The 22,568-nt window shown below is 34.8% G+C and overlaps 1 pseudogene; it reads left to right on the top strand.

Moving 5' to 3' along the window:
• Window positions 1-26: 26 nt before the first annotated feature.
• Window positions 27-20,552, top strand: LOC129903501 (MDIS1-interacting receptor like kinase 2-like; annotated as a pseudogene).
• The last annotated feature ends 2,016 nt before the right edge of the window (window positions 20,553-22,568 follow it).

Here is a 22,568-nt window from a genome sequence, read left to right as displayed (position 1 = left end):
GTTTCAGTTGAACCTGAGCAACAATAATGCAACATTTTGGACATGGAAGTATTTACAAGGTATACCTTCCATTATTAGGGAATATAGCTGTGAAGAGACTTCATTCTGCATTTGAGAATACACATCCCAAAAGCTTCATGAATAAAGTAAGACTTGGATTAAGCACCGGAACCTCTATGGCTACTGTTGGAATGCACAACACTCGTTCTTGGTTTACGAGTATGTGGAGAGGGGGAGTTTGTATAGTATTTTGAGCAATGAAGTTGAATCCAAGAAATTTGATTGGTTTAAAAGGGTGGATATCATCAAAGGTGTTGCTTCTGCTTTATCTTATATGCACCAGGATTGCTCACCACCGATTGTTCATCGAGACATATCAAGCAGTAATATTTTGCTTGATTCCGAGTATGAAGCTCATGTTTCAGATTTTGGCATAGCTAAGCTTCTCATACCAGAATCGTCCAATTGCACTGTGCTTGCAGGCACATACGGCTACATTGCACCAGGTAATTGTTTGGGGGAGGAAGCACCACAACTAAAGTTTGATATGACAATTGATATGAAAACTAATTGGACACGAGAATTGTACGTGAAAACCCCTCTAACTGATAGAGGAAAAAAACCACGGGGTAGAAGGATCTCACTATTAAAATATGGAGTACATTGCTCTCAAATACAAGGAGAAAACAACAATTAACACTTCTCTCTTGTCAAAAGAACAACTACTAAAGAGGACACTCAAGACTACAATATTTATCTTGGTGTATAACTCTCTTTGTATTCTTACTCTCTCTTTCTGGTTTGATTTAAATGAGGGCATTAGGCCCTCTATTTATAAGAGGAACAAAACGCATAAAACAAATTACGCGTTTTGTATTTCAACAAAGCGTGTAATTTTTTGTCAAAAAGTTGGCAGCCACTTTCGTTTTTGCCAACTAAAAGTTGCCAACTTTTTCTTTCTGTCAAAAGTTGCCAACTTTTGGCCAACCCAACTTTTGACTTTTTTTGCATTCTCCCACTTGAAGATTTAATTAAGAATCAATTAAGTCTTCACACCATTATTTCTACCCAATTACTGCAATGTTACGTTTCTTCTAGACCAATAGAAGATCGACACCATATGAACTTGTTACTGTTGATCAGCTTCGTAAACATATCTGTCATGTTGTCATTAGTTTGAATTTTCTTAATATCCACACTGCCTTCTTCCACCTTCTCACGAACAAAGTGATACTGAACTCGTATGTGCTTTGTCCTTGAATGAAATGTCGGATTCTTTGCAAGATGCAAAGCGCTCTGACTGTCACAAAATAAAGCAATCTTCTCTTGTTTGTGCCCGAGCTCCTCCAGTAACATCTGCATCCATATTGCTTCTTTGCTAGCTTGTGTAGCTGCTACATATTCTGCTTCCGTCGTAGATGTTGCCACGATAGATTGCAGTTTTGAAACCCAGCTTACAGCTCCTCCAGCAAGAGTAAACACATAACCTGTGGTGGACTTGCTTTTATCAAGATCACCTGCATAATCTGAATCAACATAACCTTTAATAGTAAAGTCTGATCCTCCATAACACATTGTAACATCTGAGGTACCCTTGATGTATCTCAAGATCCTCTTAACAGTATTTCAATGCTCTCTTCCAGGATTAGCCATGTACCGACTAACCACTCCCACTGCTTGTGCAATGTCAGGTCTTGTACATACCATGGCGAATATTAAATTTCCCACTGCTGATGCATACGGTACTCGAGACATCTCCATCCTCTCTGCTTCATTGCTAGGACTCATACTTGAGGATAACTTGAAATTAATAGGAAATGGGGTAGAAATTGACTTATAATCTTGCATCTTAAAGCGTCTCAAGATTTTCTTCAAGTAGTTCTTTTGAGAAAGCTAAATCTTCCTATTATTTTTGTCTCGGTGAATTTGCATCCCTAGAATCTTGTTTGATGGTCCCAAGTCCTTCATTATAAACTCCCTAGCCAACTGTGCATTTAAATTTGTAAGATAATCTTTGTTAGGGCCTGCTACCAACATGTCATCAACATACAACAACAAAATAACAAAATCGTCATCAACCTGCAAACCAAGTTCTCTTTTCTCTGTTCTTCAAAAGCTTCTGGTTAGAGCATGTAAATTTCTTTTTCAAGTTCTTCATGAAGAAATACAGTTTTGACATCTAACTGCTCCAAGTACAAGTCAAATATAGCATACATCGCCAGGACCACTCGAATTGTTGTGAGTCGAACCACTAGAGAAAATATCTCATTGAAGTCTATACCTTCTTTCTGAGCGAATCCTTTCACCACCAATCTTGCACGATATTTCTCCACTTGATCATTACCATTGTGTTTGATCTTGTAGACCCATTTGTTTCCAATGGTCTTCCTTCCTTGTGGTAATTAAACAAGATCTCATGTTTTATTTTTATGAAGAGCTTCAATTTCTTCCAGCATTGCTGCCACCCACAGAGATGATTCTTGGCCTTTCATAGCCTCGTGAAAAGTTGAAGGCTCTCCATCTTTTGTTAGTAGACAATATGCAATATTACTCTCCATAGAATAATATGAGTGTCAAGCTGGTTCTCTTCTCTCCCTAGTTGACCATCGAACTTATGGAGTTTCGATCTCAGTTTGCTCTTGTTCTTCATACTCTGGTGCTACTTCAGAAGAAATTGGAACTTCTTCTATTTCTTCAACTTCAACTGTAATAGTCTTTAATTTTTCTTTTGAAGTGCTATCTTTTTTTGCTTATATCTTGTTTTCAATAAATACAACATTACTTTTGATTACCACCTTGCGGGCTGTGGGATCCCACAAGCGATATCCCTGAACTCCATCAGCATATCCTAAGAAAATGCATCCCTGAATTTTGGATCCAACTTCAATTTTTTGGGGTGTTGTACATAACATAAGTAGGACTTCCGAATATATATAAGCGAGAATAATCAGCTGGTTTTCCTGTCCACATCTCCATTGGAGTTTTCAGATCAATTATGGTTGATGGTGACCGATTGATCACATAACAGGCAATTTTGACTGCTTCTGTCCAAAATGGTTTTTCCAATCCTGCAATTGCCAACATAGCTCTTGTCCATTCTAACAAGGTTTTGTTCATCCGCTCTGCTACTCCATTTTGTTATGGAGTATATGCCACTGTGAACTGCCGTTTAATACCTTCTTGTTTACAAAAGTTATTAATTTCATCACCAGTGTATTCTCCTTCATTATCTGTCCTCAAACACTTGATCTTTTTCTCATATTCAAGTTCCCCCAACCCCCTTGTTGTCCTCCGTCAGTCCTCCGCCTCCGTCGTTGCGTCGCCGCCGTCCTGTGGTGCTTTAGGAGTATTTATTCATCTTTAAGAGGTTAGGGCTTAAACTTATAAAAAAATCAATTTTTTTATTTGTCATTTGTTAGTTAGTTAATTAGTTGATTACATTTAGTTTGTTGTAATTCATTTATATATTGGATTGTGAAATTAGTGAATGTAGTTATAGTTTTGATTTTAGAGCTTAAGTTAGATTTGCGTTGTTGAATTAGATTGTAAATTTTTTAGTAATTTATGATGTTAGTTAGTTAATTAGTTTATTCCATTTAGTTTGTTGTAGTTTATTTGTATATTGGATTGTAAAATTAGTGAATCTAGTTATAGTTTTGATTTTAAGCTTTAAGTTAGATTTGGGATTTTTGAATTAGATTGTAAATTGGATAGCAATTTGTGATTTAGTAGTTAGTTAGTTAGTTTATTCCATTTAGTTTGGTGTAGTTTGTTTGTATATTGGATTGCTGAAGTTTGAAATTTAGAGAAAAATATTGGAACTTAATTAGAGGCTTGAGTTTTTGAACTTTAGAACTTATAATTAGAATAATTTAGATACTTGAATTTTAGGATACTTAAATTTAGAAGTTGAACTTAATTAGAACTTTGAAGTTGAATTTTTTGTTAACTTTAGAAATCTTGTTGAAGTTAAGCTTCCTTTTGAACTAATTAAGCTAATGTTGAACTTTAGAATAACTTAAATACTTGAATATAGGAAATTTTGAAGTTTGAAACTTAGAAAAATATTAGAAATTGGATACTTGAATTATAGGACTTTAATTTAGAATTTATAATTAGAATAACTTAGATACTAATTTTGAACTTTAGGTTTGTATAATTTTTGAAATCTTTCGACTTTAGAACTAATTAAGCTAAGTAGAGTTAGATATTTAAAGTCATGAAGTTGAACTTTAGGACTTTTGAAGTAAAACTTAGAAATTCTTTAGGTTTGTATAAATTTTGAACTCTTTAGACTTTATAATTAATTTGAATAACTTAGATACTTGAATTTTAGGATATTTGTATTTAGAACTTCAATTTGAATGTCACGAGATTTGAACTTAATTTTTACTTGAATTAATTATAGCTTGAATTAATTAGAACATGAACTTAATTATAACTTGAATTAATTAGAACATAAAATTAATTATAACTTGAATTAATTAGGACTTGAACTTAATTATAACTTGAATTAATTATTATATGAATTAATTAATTATAACTTGAATTACTTATAACTTTAATTAATTATAACTTGAATCTAATTATTATATGAATTAATTAATTATAACCTAAATTAACTATAACTTGAATTAATGACACTTGTAGTCTCGATGAACTATAGTCTTTATGAACTAATTAAGCTTGAATATATATAATTTTGTAGATGGATCATTGTTTGTGGATGTACAACATGCATTATGAAGTTGGTGGTGGTTTAAACCTGAATTTATTGACGGTGTAAGAAGTTTTATCGATCATGCAATGACACTTGATATTTTTAAGAGAAACGAATTGGTTAGGTGTCTTTGTCGTGAATGTAGGTACTTGAAATTTTTTAATCCAGATATAGTTATTGTTCATTTGTATGGTAATGGATTTAAGCTTAGATATTTTATATGGGTTGATCATGGAGAAATAGATGGATTGAATAAATATTTTATAATTTACTGCTCGTGAATGAATATAATATGCTTGCACCACATCGTCAAATTAGGGTTAAACATGATAGGGTTCTACATGATAGAGTTCAACATGATAGAGATTATGAAATGGTCAATGATGCTTTTGGGGTTCAAGGTGGGATGGAACCCGAATAATATTTTAGTGAAACTCCTAATGAAGAAGCAAGACGCTTCTATCAATAATTAGAAAAGTCTAGTCGTCCACTATGTGAAGGGAGTCCGCATTCTGCTTTGTCAGTTGCAGTTAGGTTAATGAATATTAAATTAGATTGGAGTGTTCTCATGCGGCTATGGACTCAATGGTTGATCTTTTGGGCGAACTAGTTAATCCTCAATTTAACATACCTTAGAACTTCTATCAGGCAAACAAATTGGTTTCCAAGTTAGGATTGTTGTATGATAAAATTCATTGTTGTGTTAATGGTTGCATGTTGTTCTACAAGACTGATATTGAATTAGAAAATTATAAGTTTTGTGTACAAGCTTGTTATAAGAGGACTCCTAGTGGAAAGATGGTCCCAATTAAGGCGTTGCATTATTTACCTTTTATTCCTAGATTAAAAAGGTTGTATGCATCGATGGGGTCTGCTCCACATATGAGATGGCATCGTGAATATAGAAGGTCATCGGGTGTCTTGTCTCATCCATCTAATGGAGAAGCATGGAAACCTTTTGATAACATTTATTCTGATTTTGCTAGTGAACCAAAAAATATAAGATTGGGGTTGTGTGCAAATGGTTTCACACCATTCTCTAATGCCGCCTCACCTTATTCTTGTTGGCCTGTAATTCTTACCCCGTACAATCTTTCTTCTGAAATATGCATGACCAGTTCGTACATCTTTCTAAGCTGTATTATTCTAGGTCCTCGAAATCCTAAAATTTTGATTGATGTCTATCTACAGTCATTGATAGATGAGCTTAAACAATTGTGGTTTGAAGGCGTAGTGACTTATCATATATCAACTAAGTAGAATTTTGTCATGTGTGTTTCTTTAATATGGACTATTAATAATTTTCCTGCATACGGAATGTTGTCTGGTTGGATGACTATTGACAAGCTTGCTTGTCCTCATTGCATGGAAAATAGTAAGGCATTCACCTTAAAGCATGGCAAAATAAATCATGGTTTGATTTTTATCGTCAGTTCTTGTCAATGGACCATAAGTTTAGAAAGATGAAATATGCATTCAGAAAAAATAGGGTTGAATATGACTCTCCACCTCCATCACTGACAGGACATCAAATTTGGGAGAGAGTTTCTCAATTGCCTAAAGTTACAGAAGCTCCACCTTCTAGATTTTCTGGATATGGTATTGAACATAATTGGAACAAACAGAGCATATTCTGGGAATTGCCGTATTGGAAGGATAATCTCCTACGATATAATCTTGATATGATGCATATTGAGAAAAAATTATTTTGACAATTTATTTTACACAGTGATAGTTGTTAAGGGCAAGACAAAAGATAACCCAAGAGCTAGAATGGACTTAAAAGAATATAGTAGAAGAAAAGAATTGTGGTTGCAAGAACTACAAAATGATAAAATTATCAAGACTAAAGCCAATTTTGCATTCACATTGGATGAGAAACGTGAAATATGTGAGTGAATTAAGAATTTGAGAATGCCAGAGGGATATGCTTCGAATTTGGGTAAGCTGGTAGATCTAAATGAAGGAAAGTTGATAGGTATGAAAAGCCATGATTGTCATGTATTCATGGAAACTTTGATTCCAATCGCTTTTAGCCATCTACGTGAAAGGATATGGAAGTCAATCACAGAGGTAAGTCTTTTCTTTAAATATTTATGTTCTGAAAAGTTGTTGGAGAGTAGTTTAGACAGGATGGAGGAAAATGTTTCTATTATTACTACAAAGATGGAGAATATCTTTCCATGTGGGTTTTTTGATGTGATGGAGCATTTTTCGATTCATTTTGTAAAAGAAGCCCACCTTGGAGGTCCAGTTTCAATAAGGTGGATATATCCATTTGAGAGGTAATGTTTTTCTTATATAAGTAATTAAGTTATTTTTCGTATATATGCTATAATTATTTATATAATATCAAGTAGGACGGCTGTTTTTGAGGGAAATAGCACTCAGGCCTGAATCTCAAATTCATACAATGAATAAATATTGTGTGAATGGTTTTAAGTTTCAAACCAAAGAAGTTTCTATGCATAAGAAAACCAATAATAGTGGTGTGTGCATTCAAGGTGATGTTGATGGTAATGGCAAAATTGTTGAATATTATGGTGTCATTCAAGAGATTATTGAAGTACGATATTCAGGTTGGCGTAAAAAATAGTATTGTTTCAGTGTAAGTGGTTTGACCCATCACATAGAGGCACAAGGGTAGACCAACAACATAATATAATTGAAGTTAACCACTCCAGACAATATGGAAGTTATGATCCTTATATCATTGCCTAAAATGTTAAGCAACTCTATTACGCTCCATATTCATTGCGTAAAGATAAGGCTGATTGGTGGGTTATTATTAAGACAAAGCATGTGGAAAGAATTGAAATTGAGAATGTATTAGCCATGGCGTACCAAAATGATGTTGCACTTGTTCAACACCAAGTATCCTCAACACATACTAGAAGAGGTTTCTAATGATAAACTTATAATGAAAAATATTAAGGAAGAAGTAAACGAGGAATATGAATCATTTGAGGATGAGGAATGAGATGACAATGTATATGAAACAGTTGAAGAGGAGAAATGGAAAAATGACGAAAATGAAACAAGCGAGGAGGAATAAAGTGGTTGATTATAACTAGTATGTAAGTTATTTATTTCGCTAATGCTAAATATATTTAATTTATATTTTATATATATTGTATTGTTAATTTACATAGCGATGTCATCTGGTGATGGTGATAGATACCGAGATCATCTTAGGGTTAGCCATTCTGGTAGGAGTAAAAAGAAGTCTAGGAGACCTATTGTTCCTGAGGATATCCCAGGACATATTTCTTCAGTGCTGAAGATGCAGCACCACCGAGCTAGTCCTACACATATTCATGTTGTGCCTTTTGGGACTATGGATCCTTTATTTACCATAGTCAGTTCTGTCGACCACGTGATGCTTCTTCTTCTTCACAGGTCAAATATACTTCATATGATCAAATCTACCAGCTACCCATAGAGGTTATTTCTCAACCCCCAAGAGTAGCATCTTCCTTTATTCCATCTCCCACAATTCCATCTTTCGGATCTCAGTCTCCTCACATATCTACTCTGAGACTTAGAGATTCTAGTGTTGAGACTGACACTCCTACAATATTAGCTTCACCTTCTTCTGCTGCTAGACCAGAGGCAGCACATGATGTGCCTAGGTTAGCTCCTGGGCAGAGGGACAGACTTGAGAGAGTCATGATTGAGCCTGATGGATCCTCGTAACATTAATATTTTATTTATTTATTTTTGCTAAATTAATAAATTATTTATGAAATAATTACATGTTTATTATGTGTCGTGCATGTGGCATCCTTTGAAGGAGGCTGCTAGGGCTCTTCAAGAGAGTGTTAAGAGGCTATATACTGAGCCCTATCACTTTGGCAGGAGATTCCAAACAGTATCCACCAGACAATGTTTATTAAATTCAAGGTATATATATATATGTTAAAATCTATTTTTTTAAGTTAAGTTTAATATATTTACTATACATTACTTAACTAATTATTTAACACTTTTCATTTTTTTAGACTTTATGTACCTGGGAGTCAAGGTACAATATGGTCATTGTGACCACTTTTGAAAAAAAAGCAAGCACCAGACTGTCTAATTGACTAAAGAAAGCTAGGGATGATCGGGCACCGTCGAGTTGAATGTTGTCTCATATATTTGAAGAATTATGCCGATATTAGGATCTAAAGAATTCAAGGCTTTGTCCGATCAAGAAAAAAAAAGCAAGAGCCAGCCTAAAGGGTGGATCGTTGCACACCAGAGGTGCAAAGAATGTTGGTACGATTCAGAGAGAAATGATAAGGTTTCTAAATTTTTAATTTAAATTCATTTTCTTAAATAAATTATTTGACAAAATATTATTTCATTAATTGTATTTTTATTTATAGAAAAGAGAATTGGGATGCACTCTCTATCGTTATGAAATCTTTAAAAAGACTCATGAATGAAATAAAAAAAATCAACTGCTCCAATTTACCACATCAATTCGCTATGCATGGATGATGAGATTCCATTGATACAGAGCGCAAATAAAATGGGACGGATAAAATGATGTTGTTCATCATTTTTATTTAATATTTTTTTTACTAGGAGCGACGGACAGTGACGCCTAGTATGTCGCTTATTTTGGCGGTTTTTTCCGCTAAAAATAAATATTATTTTTATATAAATATTTTATATATTTTATTAAAAAATAATTATTTAAAAATTAAATATTACGACTCCGTCCGTCGCAAGTATTTATTTTTTATTTATTAATATTTTTTTAACATAGTGACGGACAGGGTCGCTATGTCCGTCGCTATTAGTCAAAAGATTTGGTCAAAAAAATTAAAATAGCGACGGACTGAGTCGTTTTGTCCTTCTCTTTTTGGTCAAAAGGGAGGTCAAAAAGTTTTTAAAAAACGACGGACTTACAGACGCAAGGAACCATGGCATATATGTTTGGAATAGATTCCATTTTGAGAGCGTTGAGGCGCAGCAGTTTACTGGACATCTAGGGGTAGAAAGGTCGAAAGCTCTCTTTCGAGAGCCTCTTTTGTTTATCTCTATAAGTCTATAAGAAGGGTGCATTTCGAGGTGTGAAGTATCCGCGGGATTAATTTGGAAAAACAGTAGGGATATGAAGAAAATGACTAATCCATCGAATTCGGATGAGTAGGTCGAGGAAAGAGCCGAACGAGCTTATGTAGTTATTTAACATAATGTATAATATATTTTGATTCTAACTTTTATTTTTTAATATATATATATATATATATATATATTTTAATTTCCTAATATGCAGCAAGATTATGAGCGGCACATAAATGAGATGTGAGATTCAGTCCAGCTAACGGCTGAACAGTCTACTCAAATTTGGATAGAAAAAGTGGTTGGAGGAGCCACAAGGGCCGAATATATGGAATGGGCTCTAGGAATGACGTACGACGACTCCAATCAATTTTAGAAGGTATTGGATTGTCACGTCAATCCGAGGTCATTGACGAGGTTCAGATAGCTGCTATGTCTCAATAAATTGCAGAACTTACACGCGCATTGGCAGAATCTGAGGCAAAAAGGGTTGAGGAGCAAAAAATTATGAGGGAACAAGTTGAGCAAATCAAAGAACAAGTGTTCAACCTCTCCCGTTAGCCTCCACCCCGTTATTCAAGAGATTTCACTTCGGATGACTCCAACGATAGTGATGAATACATAGAAAATAGTCCTTAGGTTCTCTATGTTAGTTTATGAAAATTTTGAATTTTTTTGTTAACTTTGAAAGACTTTAAATCGTTCTAAATTATGACTTTATTCGTTTTAAGTGTTTAATTATGTTTGTTATTATGAATTTTGCATCTTTTGTTTGTTGTTAGCTGTGTTGGAATGGGCTGAATTGATATGAAATGAATTGAATTTTGATTGCAGGTGGCAATTTCTGTTGTTAAAAATGTTTTTCAGAAAAGCGACGGACAGGGACTCTATGTTCGTTGCTGTTCTGGAAATTTTTAAGAACACCAAGAACAAAAATGACGGACAGAGACCATTTATCCGTCGCTTTTCTGAAAAAAAAAATTAAAAAGAAAACAACACAGTCCGTCGCTTTATATTAAATAATTAATTTTAAAAAAATTAAACCAACGGAGTCTGTGGTTTTTTTATTTATATTTTTTAATAAAAAAATATTAGGGGTGACGCAGTCCGTCGCTTTTTTAAAAGCGTCGAGCAAAAAAGCGACGGAAGTAACCGCGTCGTTTTTCCATCGAGTTTGACCAAAAAGGCGACGTAATCCGTCGCTTTTTTGCGTCTTTTTTCACAGTTTTTTAGTAGTGTTTCTTGTTTCAGAACTTGATATACAATGAAGGTTACACAAATGTGTGATGTGTATATCTTTGGAGTATTAGCATCGGAGATAATCAAAGGGAAGCATATTGGTGAATACATTATTTTGCTAGCAAATTCATCGACTGTAGATGATGAGCAGCTTAGAGATTTGCTGGATGAACGTCTTCCATAGGTAGAGTAAAAGAGGTTTTGGTTTTTATCATCAAGCTAGCATGTGTTGGATTTTGTTTAAATTGAATTATTAATATAAGTTTTCTTAAATGAAAGAGTGTATCTTTTCATTCTTTAGTTGATGTCTTTTAAATGAAAGAGTATATCATTTCATTCTTTAGTTGGTGTTTTTAAAATGAAAGAGTGTATCTTTTCGTTCTTTATTTGTTGTCTTATAAATGAAAGGTTGTGTTTTTTCATTCTTTGGTTACCACCAATTCTATTTAAATTCAACTACTGCAGATTTACAAATAACTTTTTACTGAAAGCATTTTCTTTACAAAATTCTCCAAAGAAATATTTTCTTCTCCAAAAGATCAATTCTTCAAGTTCTTGCTTTTCAATGGGATTTTTTCACTATTTTCTTAGTGCAAAAATTCATAGACTTGTCATATCCACTAAAACTATTTACATACAATTCCATAGCAATCTCGTGGAGGAGAGGGAGCAAATATCATTTTTAGGAAAGCATTTTGCACGTGTTTCAAGCCTACAATTGTGTATTTTTTATTCATATTATCAAACCTTCACTAAAACCTTCATCTTAGTGTTCTTCTTCATATAAATTTGTGTTTAATACCCTATTTGATCCTTGATCAAGTTAAGTAATGATGATGAAAGAATTATGGCTTAACTTGTTAAGTAAGTGCTATTGGAAGAGCTAATATTCGAGTTCTTGATTTTCTTTAGAAAATTAAAGATTTGAGAAACTCATGTTTCATACTATTTTATAAGGTACATTTGGTGACAATCGGACATCGAATAGGTGAGAAAAATAACTTTACCATATGATGGGTCTTTACCTTGAGAAAAGGTACAATTTCTTGAAATAAAGAAATAAACTTGCATTAGTAAAAGCAAGAAAAGGAGTCGAGTGGTTGAGAGATTTCTATTCTTTTAGAAAATACATTGACTTTGCAAAATATGAGGTCAATTTTGTGATAGTCAAGCCGTCTAACTTGAGTATGTAAATATTATATATTAAAAAGTCAAAATGCATAAGTCATTGACATGATTATGTGAGAAAGTTAATTCAAGATGGAATGACTTCTATCACATTGGTATAGTCAAAGAATTTGACTAATCTATTTAATTACTAAATTTATTAAAAGGAAGTTATCAAATAAAACTTCAAGTTTGAATATATTAAAACTCCTTATTTAGGTCCACCAATAATGGCAACCCGCACTATGAAATGAATAGTTATAGGTTCAAAAGGTAACAACAAGTTATTGATACGTGGATGTTTCAGTACTAAATTAAGAGATATACTAGTATTGATTGTCATAGATTAGAGGATTGAGTTCTAATACTCTTAATAAGGTTCAGTTCTATGAACAAGTGTCTCAAATATGACAGACACTGAAAGAACTTCACCTATATAAACATAAAAGTGGTGCCGCTTCGATTGAGAGTTGGAGTTACTTTCATAAATGTTCATGAATTTTGAAAAGCACATGGTCATTAAAGTGCTATGCATGTTTGAGTGGAAAGCAGGAATACAATGTTTATGTGTGTAAGGTCACCGATGTTATCACAAGGAATAACATGTTCAAAGCTATTATGCTACATGGAATTTCGATTCCGTCTTGTGACATTATGCTAAGGTAATGTTCAAATCGAAAGATACATTACTCTATGCATGAACATAACTTGATCTTTGTGTCTTAATTTATAGTTAAACAAGTGGGGAATTGTTGAATTTTGTTTAAATTAAATTATTCATATAAGTTTTCTTTTTTTTTTTGGTACAAAAGAGTTACTATGTTATTACTTAATATGCATCATTACAAGGAAGTGGCAGAGCATGGCTACTGCTATTATACAGGAAGGAGGGTATGGGATGATTACAATATTTACTTATACTATTTGGCCGCATATACCTAGCAAAAAGAGTTCCAGTTTTGTCTGCTTCCACTGCTTCCAGCTTCCCAACCGCAAACAATGGTGGAACTTCCCATATCAAAAATGTATTTGCCATAGATAACTTAGTACCCTCCTTGGATAGGATATATGCCACTTGATTTTCTTCACGATAGCTATGCTGGACCAGAGGGTTCCCCAGCTGCGAGATTAGATCCCTGCAATCACATAGTATGTTAGAGTGAGGTTGGCTGTCAGTTTTTAAATATTCGATGATCTCTGAACAGTCTCTAGAGATTTCGATGGGTGTGAGATTTTTCATAATAGCTAGTTGGAGGCCTTTAATTAGTGCATTTAATTCTGCATGAATAGCACTAGTTGAGTATAGATTGCCCATAAAACCTACTACCCAATTCCCATCTTTATCCCTAATTACTCCTCCTACACCACCCTTGCCACTGTTATTATTAACCGATCCATCCGTGTTGAGTTTATACCCTGTATTTGGTGGTACCCATTTCACATATTTATTTATTGTATTGGAGCATCTAGGGTGTTGGTTGGTTAAACAGACATATTCCATTTCGTGGATATATGGGGTGTTTGTGTTAATTTCGTTTTTATTATTGTTATGATAGTTATCATTACGGGTTAACCAGATGTTCCACAAATAGAAGGGGTAAGCTTGGTTCCAATGCAGTGAATGACTTATTGGTGGATTTTTGTTTTTAATAGCTTCCAGCCATTCTACCCCTGGTGTATTCTAGATCTTATCTATGATATGGCTGAATCCCATGCTGCCCCAAAATCTTCTTACAATTAGACATTATATAAATATGTGTTTAATAGTTTCAGGTTCCTTACAATGATAGCAAGATTTATCAATATTAATGCCTATATGATGTAGGTAGCTGCATGTTGGGAGTCTATCATGTTTTCAAAGCCATACAAAAAATCTGATCTTATTTGGGCATTTGAGTGACCAGATCCATCTAAATGTGTTGTTCATATTCCTTAGTTTGTTCCCATTTCTTATGAACTGGTAAACTGACTTAGTTGTTAAGACACCTTTCGGGCTAGGGATCCAAAAGATTTTATCTTTGGTTCCGATTAAGGATGTGATGTAAGTACTAAAGATGATGTTCTTTATTTGGCTTGGTAATTCAAAGGATAGTTTGTCAAGATTCCATGTTCCTGAGGGTGTGAAGATATCTCTAACTTTCATGTTGGAATCTGCTTCAGTTAATGACCCATGTAAGATTTCTCTCAAGGTCTCATTAATGCTAAGCAATCTATCAAACCAAACAGATATCCAGGATCCATTTCCTAATGTCCACTTAATCCTTTTTTTGCATACCTCCCAACCAGCGACTAAGTTCCTCCAGGTCCTGCTACCATAGTTCCTTGTCTCATGATTTATAGATTTTATGCCTTTGGGGCTCTATTTGTGGATTAACAAGGCTACCCATGTGGATGAGGGGTTGGTATAAGCTCTCCAAGCAAGTTTGGTTAATAGAGCCTTATTTTTAACCTCTGTTTTTTATGCACCTAGACCCCTTTCAGCTTTATTGTTTGTTAATGTATCCCAATTAACCATTGTATCTTTCTTTTTCCACAAGTCGAGCCCCATATAAAGTTCCTTTGGATTTGGTCTATTTTATTAGTGATTGTCGTGGGGATTTTGTGGTATTGCATCACATGGGTAGGCATATTATTTAAACAGGCTTTTGCTAGAGTAGTTCTGCCTGCAATATTTAGGAATTTAATTTTCCATCCTGACAATTTTTGGTTTAGGCTATTTACAATAAATTGATAATCTTTTACGGATGGCCTCTTTGTAAAAATTGGAAAACCTAGGTATTTTCCAAAGGATGTACTTGTTTGGATACCTAGAGCATTTGAGATTTCTCTTTTCATTTTTGTGCCACAATTATTTGAGAATATCAATTTAGATTTAGAGTAATTTATAGATTGACCCGACTCTTCACAAAAAGCCATGAGGACATGCTTAATGGCTTCAGCATTATCCATATCCGCTCTGCTCATGAGAACTAGATCGTCAGCAAAGAACAAGTGTGAAACTCTTGGTCTTTGTCTAGATATTTTAACAGGATGCCATCTCTTCCCTCTAACTTCTTCCTCAATTTTTATAGAGAGGGGACATGGATCACCTTGTCTAATGCCTCTCTAAGGTTCAAAGTAGTCAGTGCGATCTCCATTTATTAGTATTGCAGTTTCAGTAGAAGAGACACATGACATAATTAGATTGGAAAGTTTGGGAGGAATACCAAAGTGTTGGACGGTTTCTCGAATGAACGACCATTCTATTTTTATCAAAAGTTTTCTCTAGGTCGATTCTAATAATTATGTTTGCATTCTTTCCTTTCATTTTTTGGAAATGGGATATCACCTCCTGGACTATTATAACATTATCTCAGTAGCTTGTCTTTTTTGAAGGAAGCTAGATTGGCATGGACCTATGACTTCATTCATTCTGGGCTTCAGTCTACTTGCAGTAATGTTTGTGATAATTTTATACATTGTATTACACAGGCTAATGGGTCTGAAGTTCCTTAATGAGTTAGCTCCCTTGATTTTTGGTATCAAGCATACCAGTGTTTGATTTATATTAGCAGGGATTTTCCCGTATTTGAAAGCATGGGTGCATAAGGTAACAATTGAATTCCCCACCATATCCCAATACTTTTGATAAAAGAAAAGGTGTAAACCATCCGGACCTAGTGCTTTATAGGGTTTGAAAGAGAATACTGATCTCTTAACTTTTCTCTTGTTGATATATCAGCAAGTTCAAGTGGTAACTGGTGAATCATATTATTAGAGTTAGTGTTAAGAGAGCTGGGACGAAAAGATACGCTTTCAATACTTGTTTGAAAGAGATTGTTGAAGAAATTGAAAGTTATTGATATGAGGCATGTTACATCGTAGACACAGGCCCCATTTTCATTTTGTAATGCTACTATTCTATTTCTCCTCCTCCTATTTAGGGTACTTGTGTGGGAAAAAAACTAGTGTTTAAGTCTCCCTCGTTCAACCAATCTATTCTTGATTTTAGTTTCCAAAAATCCTCCTCTAACTTAAGTATATGATTGAATTCCTTTGTAAGTTTGGCTTCGAGATTCAAGAGGAAGGAACTGGTCGTGTAGTTTGGGGACTTTAGGATGCCTTCCAGTCGTTTTAGAAGGTTCCTTTTTTTATGAAAAATATTACCAAAAGTTTTTTATTCCAAATGGTAAGTTTGTCTACAAAATCTGGGATAGCTTCATTTATATTTGGGTGTCTAGTCCAACAATCTTTTATTAAACCAGTAAGTCTGAGTGTATGGACCATATGGTCTCAAAACGAAAGATATTATGGTTGCGCTTGACTTTCTTTTGAAATAAGGATAGTATGAGGGGACAGTGATCAGAGTGCGTACATGGCAAGTGACTCCCTTGCGCATTGGGAAATTTTTGGAGTCAGTCATTATTTGCCAAGTACCGGTCAATTCATTCTAGAATTAGACTACTTTTGTCCTTTAAACGTTTGTTTAACCAAGTATATTTCCCACCCTTGAAGCCTAGATCCATTAGGTTACAGTAGTTAGTGGTGTCCCAAAAATCACGTACACGGGCTCTGTTAACTGGTCTACCTCCTGACTTGTCAAAGCTACTCATTAATTCGTTAAAGTCACCTCCGACAAGGCAAGCTCCATTATAGGTGGTTTTTATTTCTTTTAGGTTATTCCAAAGGTTTCGTCGAATATTCCTATCTGTACTACCATATACACAACTAAAAAGCCAAAAGTCATTAATACGACATACCTTAACCATTGCATGGATTTCCTGGCTTGTAGTTGCAATATTATCCCCTCTAGAAGATTATTATCCCATAGGATAACCAGACCTCCAGCATTTCCGACAGATGGAACTTCAATCATTCTTGTAAATGGGAACTCATTTATCAGGCCTCAGTGGTTGTGCATTTTTGTTTCAACCAGGGCCACCAAAGGTGGTCTGTGCCAATCGATCTAAAGTTTCTCCCAAAATCTTGGCCATTACAACCCTTACAATTCCATACGATTAAATTCATGGATCTATTCAAGATGGGGGGGAGGGACTATCATTGTAACTGGTCTCACCTCCGAGGGGTCCAGACCCTTAAGGTTGGATTCATTACTAATATAAAGTTCCCTATTTTCGGAGAGCGGGAGGGGCGTATATCTAGCGAGAGTTTCCTTAGATTTGGAGAACAAATTAGTATGCATTTTTTTTCAAATTGTTCTTTGAATAGCATTACTTTTACTTCTTTTAGAACCCATATTTTCGTCCTGGTTTCCCTTAGTAGTTCCATAGCTTCTTCTATTTCCTGGGCAGTCGGGTTTGGATCTACTCTTGGACCTTTTGCTATTGGGGGTAAGAGGGATGGGGTTGAGTTGGTATCTGAGAGGACGATATTACATGGGTGGGGATGTTCATATTCAGTCCCTCCTCCGTCCAGTTTGGCACTAGATTCGAGGCTGGAAGAGGTTCATGTCCTTCCATCTGATTGATCCATGGAGCAAGAGCTACCTCTTGCGTTTGTTGAGGAAATAAGGATGAATCTGATCCTATAACGGAACAAGGCTCAGTGGGTTGAAGAGTGGCATCTCCCAAGTTGGGAATTGGTAAAAGGGAAGTTGAGGGGTCATCAAGTCTAGTGGTGGTAGAAAGACACTGGACAGCCATACATGCTGCTTGTAAGCTTCCCAATCCAGCCGCATGCCCTTCGATACTACCTGGGCTAGGAATGTGGGATTTTGAGATACTATGACTACTCCCGGCCCTCTAAAATCTCTGAGAATGACAGTCCTTGGCCAAGTAGCCCCACTTCCAACCATGATTGAGGAACTAAGTTTTGTGGTATAGCCTGTGTCGCATAGAAGGTTGTTTCTACTATCATAATTGGTATTGTTGGGAACGGGGGGGAAAGGACTGGGAAATTGGTTTGGGGGATTCATATTGTTCTGTAGATTTTGGTTTGTGTTTGGTCTCTGAGGTTGTGGATATATTGTTCTCCGGAAAGAGGATCTTCTATTCTGAGCTAAAAAGGGGGTTCTTGGCATAGGGGTGGTAATTCTATCGATATAGAGTCAATATTGACAGATTCTTTATTACTAAAAGCGGAATGGATATTTTGGGGGATAAATATACTAGGAGTATTAAATAAAGGTTCGCTTAGTTTTTTAGTGACCCCATTCTGATTTGGAAAGTCGTTTGTAGGGTATGGGGGGGGGGGGGGGGTTAGAGGAGGCTTAGTTGTAAGATTGGATATATTAGGAGCCGTATTACAGTTGTCCCATTTGGTGGTATCTGTAGCATACAGGTCATATATTTCTTGTGGACTTGATATCTCCATCTTAGTTCCCAAGAGGTCGGAGCTACACACGGGTAGCTTAGGCTGCAGGATAGGGGTTAAGATTGGGGCTTTCGTAAGGGGCACTTTAGTATTATAGGGAACTGTAGTTTCCTTTATTGCCAAGGACGAGTTAATGATATTATTATCCTTTTTAATAGCTGATTAATGACGTCATCTGTGCTACTAGATTTTCCTTTGGGGTTTAGCGTTCGAGTCCCGTTGGTTGTATTATTATTCAGTGAATATTTTGTGTGGTGGTTAGAGTTTTGGAGATTCGATGTAGAATTCTTCCTATATTTCAATACCTTTAATTCAAGATACTTACCTGTACTAGCTTCGAATAAAATAACGCTAATACTTGGTTCATCGTCTATCTTCTTGGTTGTGCGTTTTGCAGCTAAAATCTTCTTCTTGGGGAAGGACACCACTTGCCATGGTTCTTCTTCATCTGTAGCCACTTTATTGTTATTAGGTAGTCCTGAATTTGCAACAGCATGCTCTGTTTGCTCTGTTTCCATAATGTTGCTCTCTTCTGTTGCCTTGCAATTTCTTGAACAATTAAGCATGTTATGACCTGGAACTACACATTGGTGGCAAAAGATATCTGATCCTTCGTATATAATGGCCTGCTTATGGTGTCCTATATGGATAAATTTCGTACTGGAATGTCGAACGAAACTTCAATACAGATTCGCGCATAACGCCCCCTTAGCATTGCAAAAGTGCACACATCCGTTTTAACCAACTTACCCAATCTTTGCCCACCTCTTGCCAAGATGGCATGATCATAAAATTCAGTTGGCAGCTCTGACAGTCTGACCCAAACTGCAGATACATTCTCCCTAGCTTCTGAGGCGACAAAATTGGGGTGCCATCGTTTAATTGATAGAAAGTAGCCATTAATGAACCAGGGTCCCTTTTCTAGTGCATCTCGCATGTTTTCTTCTTTGAAGAAGTTGACTATGCAATAGTCATATCCTAAATCAATCAGAGTAATTTCCTCTGTGGGTCTCCATAGAGCCTTTAAACGATTCTTAATGTATTGGTGGCTCAATTTTTTCCCAATAGTTTAATCATTACAGAGTACGCCCAAGGGCGATAGATTCTCTGTTTCTCACTATCAGAGAGCACTACTATGTTACCTGTATCTTCCGTTGCCGCTTTATTGGTTTGTAAGACTAGGCCATCTGTTCCTTCCTGTGTTACAACGAGTTCATCAATTTGCATAGACGAAGACGGATCTGGAGTACTCTACTTGACTGGATAATTTGAAATTAATATACTCTTGAAGGTCGGTGGTCCTTGTCCATGCGGTGGATTATCTTTGCTTAGTGATTTATCAATGTCTGGTGGAACTGGGGGATTTAGGTCGTCACTACACGTGTTCATATTGTGTTATTGAGGTTGGAATTTCTAGTTTATACTGTTTCAATTATGGATATATAAGTTTTCTTAAATGGAGGAGTGTATTCTTTAGTTGATGTTTTTTAAATGAAAAAGTGTATATTTTTATTTTTTAGTTGATATTTTTTAAATAAAAGAGTGTGTCTTTTTATTTTTTTTAGTTGGTGTCTTATAAATAAAATATTGTGTTTTTCATTTTTTTGTTACCACAAATTCTATTTTAATCTAACTCGGGCAGATTTACAAATAACTTTTTACTGAAAACATTTTCTTTACAACATTCTTCAAAGAAATATTTTTTTTTCCAAAAGATCAAGTCTTCAAGTTCTTGCTTTTCAATAGGATTTCTTCCCTATTTGCTTAGTGCAAAATTCATAGACTTGTTATATCCAGTAAAACTATTTGCATACAATCCCATAGCAATTTCGTGGAGGAGAGGAGGCAAATATCATTTTTAGAAAAACGTTTTGCATGTGTTTCAAGCCTACAATTTTGTGTTCTTTGTTCATATTATCAAACCTTCATCTTAGTGTTCTTCTACGTATAAATTTGTGTTCTTGATGTATATTTTCCAACATCATGCTCTTGTTTGCTAACTCCAAAATCAAGGCCAACAATGCACTTCATATCTCATAAGTTATCATCACAGATTTAATACATAGCAAGTCTCTAAAACTTAATAACCCGTCGTAAAAATTAGCATACTCAAAATTTGCACGATTTTTGAGTTTTGATTTCGAGTAAGTATTAGCAATTTTTTTCCTTTCCTGAAATGTCATTTATTTGTTCATTTATTCAACTAAATTTTCCCTCTTAAATGTGGTTAGTACTTTAACAAGGTAATAATGATACTATGAAGCCTATTTTGACAAAGCAAATAACGACATTATGGAGTCTATTCAAACCGAACAACAACGAAAATATTGGTTGCATTTGTGAAAATAACTTTTAAAGGGATTAGAAGTATTAAAGGGAGGATGCGAAAAGATGGTACACCGAATGCAAATTTTTCTGTCAAAATAAAATTTGGTGGAAAAGTAATAATTTTTTGAGGTGATTTTCGTCAAGTACTACCGGTAGTTCTAAAATTGGTTAGAGTCTATAGAAAAATAGTCAATGGAATCTCATAAACGAAGTTCGGGAGGGTAGAGTACGTAGGTCCCTACTTCGTGGAGACAGAGACGTTGTTTCCGGAGGAACTTCGATACAAATACAATAAATTAAAGTATGTAGAAAATGGAAAAACAACAGTGAATAAAATATAGCAACTTATAAGAAAATAGTAACAACAATAAATAGTGCAATAATCGAAACACCATAAACAACGGATGAATATAAAAATCAAAAGCTAGATAACACTTCACTATCTACTAATTTTCTACCCTAATCCACGACTTTTACACCCTCCTATTTATGGTCATATCCTCGGTAAGGTGAAGCAATGTTTTAGGAGCAAAGAAATAACAAAAAGTTTGTTATCTTATAGTTAGAGTTTAACGTGCAAGACATGTTCATAGAGACTAGTATATTATTAAAAATGGGAAAATTCTAACCCTCTTGTACTAAGGATTAATTACATCAAACATGGTTATTTTGTCCGAATTGGACAATTTTAGATAATTTTGTAGAGTTGGGTCAACCAAATATAGAGAGACTGAAACATATGTCACTTAATTAGGCTTGGTGGTTTAGCAATTTGGGCCAAACTCCCTTAATGTCATTTATTGGGCTTCTTTTTTTAGAAAAACTATGACATACTACTATCATATGTATTATTATTATTTATATTTTTAAAATATTACGTATTTTACCATTAATTAAGATTTTTCTATTATATATTGAGCAAGATATACTTAGATACATATATTTTTGCTACAAGATGCATTAAAACAGGGAGAAAGGCGAGCGAGATGGGGAGGGAGGCAAACGAGATTTGTTATGTATCCAGATACGTGTAAATCACACTAGATACATGTATTTGGTGTGATTCACATGTATCTATTTGTATATGGTGTGATTCACATGTATCTGAGATACCAGATACGTAGGAGAGTGGCGAGCAAGATGGGAGGGAGGCGAGCGAGATTTGTTATGTATCTTAAATACATGTGAATCAATTGAATACAGTGTATGTAGAATAAATTACACCAAATTTTGACCTCGTGTATTCCGAGATACGTGTATCTGGATGGATCTGGACGTACTAAAATCTGAAAAGATTCATAATATTACAAACTAAAGTATATCTAAGTAATTAGTTCATAAACTAGTGGAATTTATCTAAGTTTCCCTCTTTTTTTTTAGTGAAAGATTCATTTATTGGGCTGGATGGACATGCATAACCAAATATTTTGGGCCAAGTACACAAATATCCGCTGTTGAATTTTGGGATGGTTGTTTTATGTGTCTGCTTTTAAAATTTATCCATTTTGGGTACAATTCAAATGTGTGAGACTGAGTTTCTGTTTGACTTAACTTATCTAAAACAGTTTATAAGCTGAAAGCAGCTTATAAGTTGGCTTAGCTTTCAGCTTATAAGCTGTTTTAGATGAGCTAAGCCAAACAGATTCAATTATTTTTTTAGACTTATTTTAAGCACAAAATGATTTTAAGTTGGTTAGCCAAATACTCAAAAAAACTATTCAACAACTTATAAGTCAATCCAAACGGG

This window comes from Solanum dulcamara, chromosome 9 (genome assembly GCF_947179165.1).
Source record: "Solanum dulcamara chromosome 9, daSolDulc1.2, whole genome shotgun sequence".
Lineage (NCBI taxonomy): Eukaryota > Viridiplantae > Streptophyta > Magnoliopsida > Solanales > Solanaceae > Solanum > Solanum dulcamara.
This window is presented reverse-complemented; position numbering and strand designations above follow the sequence as displayed.